Genomic DNA, 4,765 nt, shown 5'->3' with positions numbered 1-4,765 from the left:
TACTCAGGAGGCTGAGATCTGAGGATCGCAGTTCAAAGCCAGCCCGGGCAGGAAAGACTGTGAGACTCCTATCTCCAATTAACCACCAGAAAACCGGAAGTGGCGCTGTAGCTCAAGTGGTAGAGCACTCGCCTTGAGCTGAAGAGCTGAGGGACAGCACCCAGGCCCAGAGTTCAAGCCCCATGACCGACAAAAAAAAAATGAGAATTATGTGCCTTCCTGTAAACAGGAATTCAAAAGTATCCCTTTTGGTTTTTCAAAAGAAAACTTTGAAAATGAAACAATTTTCTTCTTACCATGCCACAATTAAGATTTTTGTCAACTTTGCAGAAGGTATGAGGAGGGGTTTCTCCTTTGCTGGTTATAATGACACAAATATCAGTTACAGCCAAGGAGTTCTGGGGTCGAACTGGAGGAGCCCTTCGGTAAGTGATAAAGATTCTCTGTGAGGAAGTAGAGCTGTTGTTGACATTGGCACAGCGACCATAGGGAGTGGCGAGGATCACTTCACATCCTGAAATAAGCCTTTCTTTCCCATCATATAAAACTCTGCATTGAAGGGAGGAGACAAAAAGAAGGACAGGTTCATGTTAAGGATGGTTTTCTTTTCAATTTAAGGATTTTTTTTCTTTTTTGTCAACTTGAATTAAGGGCCTGGGTGCTGTCCCTAAGCTCTTTTGCTCAAGGCTAGCACTCTAACCACTTTGAGCCACAGCTCCATTTCTGGTGGCTGATTAGAGATTAAGAGTCTCACAGGGTCTTTTCTGTCTGGGTGACTTCAAACCAAGATCTTCAGATCTCAGCCTCCAGAGTAGCTAGGATCATAGGCATGAGCTACCAGTTCCAGGCAAGGATAGTAGTCTTCTTTAAAAAAAAAAAGACAAAGAGCTGAGCACCAGTGGCTCATGCCTGCAATACTACCCACTCAGGAGGCTGATCTGAGAATCACAGGTTGAAGTCAGCCTGTGTAGAAAAGTCTCTGTGAGATTCTTATCTCCAATTAACCACTCAAAAACCAGAAGTGGTGCTATGGCTCAAGTGGTAGAGCACTAGCCTTGAGCACTAAGAGGTTCAGGGACAGTACCCAGGCCCTCAGTTCAAGCCCACAACTAAGAAAAAAAAAAAAAAAAGACAAAGGCCAGGTGCCTATGGCTCATGCCTGTAATCCTAGCAACTCAGGAACCTGAGCTCTGAGGACAAAGGTTCAAAGCCAGCCCATGCAGAACAGCCTGAGACTCTGATCTCTAATCACAGAAAAAGCTGGAAGTGTGTGCTATAGCTCAAGTGGTAGAGTGTTAGCCTTGAGCCAAAGGAGCTCAGGAACAGTGCCCAGGCCCAGAATTCAGGACTCAAAACACTAGGGTGAAAATGAGCTTGTGGGCAGGACCAGAGGGAAAAACTGGGAAAGAGAGAGGACAGGATGCCATTGCACAAAAAGAAATGTACTCATTACCTGACTTATGAAATGCTATCTCCTCTGTATATGACCTTAATAGTAACAAAGAAAGCCGGGCGCCAGTGGCTCACGCCTGTAATCCTAGCTACTCAGAAGGCTGAGATCTGAGAATCGCGGTTCAAAGCCAGCCCGGGCAGGAGAGACCGTGAGACTCCTATCTCCAATAAACCACTAGAAAACCTATCTCCAATAAACCACTAGAAAACCGGAAGTGATGCTGTAGCTCAAGTGGTAGAGCGCTCGCCTTGAGCTGAAGAGCTGAGGGACAGCGCCTAGGCCCAGAGTTCAAGCCCCACAACCCCCAAAAAACAAAAAATACAAAAAAAAAATAGTAACAAAGAAATTTTTAGCCAGGCACCAATGGCTCACGTCTGTAATCCTAGCTACTCAGGAGGCTGAGATCTGAGGATCATGGTTCGCAGCCAGCCCAGGCAGAAAAGTCCATGAGACTCTTATCTCTAACAAACTACTCAGAAAAAGCCAAACGTGGGGCTGTGGCTAAGTGGTAGAGTGCTAGTCTTAAACACAATAAGGCGGGCTGGGAAGGTGGCTCAGTGGTAGAGTGCTTGCCTTGTATGCATGAGGCCCTGGGTTCGATTCCTCAGCACCACATAAGCAGAAAAAAAAAAGCCGGAAGTGGTGCTGTGGCTCAAGTGGTAGAGCGCTAGCCTTGAGCTAAAGAGCTGAGGGACAGCGCCCAGGCCCAGAGTTCAGGCCCCATGACTGGACCCAAAAAAACAAAAACCCAAAAAATAAACACAATAAGGCTGAGGGATAGTACTCAGTCCATGAGTTCAAGACTGGCAAAAAAAAAAAAATACATATATAAAAACTTTTATCTCTCCTATAGTTTCTCAAATCTTAAGGATTGTTTCTTTTCTTTTTTTTTTCTTTTTTGCTGGTCTTGAAGCTTGAACTCAAGGCCTGAGCACTGTCCTTGAGCTTGTGTTCAAGGCTAACCCTCTACCACTTGAGCCACAGTGCCACTTCCAGCTTTTTCTGTTTATGTGGTACTGAGGAATCGAACCCAGGGCTTTATGCATGCTAGGAAAGCACTCTACTGCTATGCCACATTCCCAGCACCTTTTGTTTGTTTCTATGCCAGTACTAGGGGCCTGAACCCAGGGCCTGCTACTCTAGCTACTTGATGCTCTATCACTTGAGCCACACCTCTATTTCCGGTTTCACAGTTTAAAGCCAACCCAGGTGGGAAAGTCTATGAGATTCCATCTCCAATTAACTAGCAAAAGGCCAGGTTAAGCTGTGTGCCTGGTGGCTCAAGCCTGTTATTCTAGAAATTCAGGAAGCTAAGATCTGAGGATTGTGGTTCAAAGCCAGCTGGGGTAGGAAAGTCTGTGAGATGCTTTTCTTCAACTAGAAAACCAAGAGTTGTAACTCAAAGTGGTTGAGTACTAGTCTTGAGCAAGAGCTCAGGGATAGTACCAGGGCTCTGAGTTCAGGCCCCATTATGGACAAACAACAACAATAACAACAACAAAAACCTGGCTGGGTTAGAGGTGTGGCCTGAGGTAGAGGACAGTGAGCAATTAACCCAAGCAGCTCGAGGCCATGAGTTCAAGCCCCAGTACGCATACAACTAAACTATTAAATTCATTCATTCATTCATTCATTCATTCATTCATTCATTTTTAGACTGAAAGCTTGCCATGATGTATAAATGCTAGTACTCATGCGGCTAAAATAGGAGAATTCTGAGTTCAAGGACAGCCTGGTCTAGATATCAAGTTCTATGCCAGCCTGGAGCTACATAGGGGGACCCTATGTGAAAAACAAATTCAAGACTGAGTATGGTGATTCATATCTATAATTTCAGCTACTTCAAGGGTAAACAGAAGGATTACAGTTCAAAATAAGCCAGCTGGGGCTGGGAAGGTGGCTCAGTGGTAGAGTGCTTGTCTTGCATACATGAGGCCCTGTGTTCTATTCCTCAGTACCACATAAGCAGAAAAAAAAAAGCCGGAAGTGGTGCTGTGGCTCAAGTGGTAGAGCACTAGCCTTGAGCTGAAGAGCTGAGGGACAGCACCCAGGCCCAAGTTCAGGCCCCACGACCGGACCCAAAAAAAAAAAACAAAAAAGGGCTTGTGGCTTAGTGTGATTAGAGTGATTGCCTAGTATATATGAAGCCCTGGGTTTGATTCCTCTGTACCACATAAACAGGGGAAAAAAAGCCAGAAGTGGCACTGTGGCTCAAGTGGTAGAGTGCTAGCCTCTGGGATGTGGTAGCATATGTCTGTAATTCTAGCACTCCTAAGACTGAAAAGTGGAAGTTCAAGGTCATTCTGATCTCCAAAATGAGATAAGAAAAACAAAACAAATCAAGATACAATAAAACAATTTCATTTTTTGGCCTTCTACTTCTTCCATGTGAAGGCTCACCATTCACAAATTCTGTCAACATATAAAAGGCTATAAATAGCACCTTGATGTTGGCCTGCCAACTTACAGATCAGGCCTGCCTCTCTTGTACCACAATATACACAGCTTCTAAGTCATCTGGATACTGGATCCTGGGTTATTATTTGTCAGTACTGTAGTATCAGCTCTAAACAGTATCTGGCACAAAAGGAGATCAAAAAACATCCCCACCCCTGCTACATCCCAAATATTCTACCTTGTCATTAAGCTTCTTTTGCTGTTGTTCCTTTTTTAAATTAGCACCAATTAGTTGCACAGGGGTTTTTAAAAAGTACATTTATATATACAATGAATCTAGATCAGAGTCACCCCCTCTGGCATTCTCCCTTTTTCCTTTCCCCTTTCCAGGAAAATGACTTTAAACAGAAGACAACTGAGAAACAGAACACAAACCTCTCTTTCCTACCAAACACCCATTTGCCTGAAAGAAATTTTAGGCTCCTAATTATCAGATACACCTGTCCAGAAATGGCACCATGTAACAAATCTCATATATTGTACTAGTTCTCCCATATATTAATCTGCCCAGTCTGCTGTTCCTGAAACCTCCTTTCCCTTTGTACTGTCAATTCTCTACATAGTTCTTTGTTCAATGACACAAAGGCCCCAAATTACAACTACTGCCCTGAGTTCAGACTGCATATATGCATGCTGTATTATTAATAAACGATTTGCTTTTCTTTTATAAAAAATAATTTATATTTCAAAGAGCAGGCAAAGATATAAACATACATTTGTCATAAAATACACAAATGTCGGGCTGGGAAGGTGGCTCAGTGGTAGAGCGTTTGCCTTGCATGCCAGAGGCCCTGGGTTCAATTCCTCAGCACCACATAAGCAAAAAGAAAAAAAAAGCCGGAAGTGGCGCTGTGG

At 43.9% G+C, this 4,765-nt stretch overlaps 1 protein-coding gene across 1 annotated transcript in view; it reads right to left on the bottom strand.

Annotated features, from left to right (window-relative positions):
- Dennd4c (DENN/MADD domain containing 4C) overlaps positions 1–4,765 on the bottom strand; it is a 105,505-nt gene that overhangs the window by 84,182 nt on the left and 16,558 nt on the right. The gene's annotated exons all lie outside the window — the stretch shown is intronic.

This window comes from Dipodomys ordii, unplaced genomic scaffold (genome assembly GCF_000151885.1).
Source record: "Dipodomys ordii isolate 6190 unplaced genomic scaffold, Dord_2.0 Scaffold53, whole genome shotgun sequence".
Classification (NCBI taxonomy): domain Eukaryota; kingdom Metazoa; phylum Chordata; class Mammalia; order Rodentia; family Heteromyidae; genus Dipodomys; species Dipodomys ordii.
The sequence above is the reverse complement of the archived record's forward strand: the minus strand, read 5'-3'. Positions and strand labels throughout refer to the sequence as shown.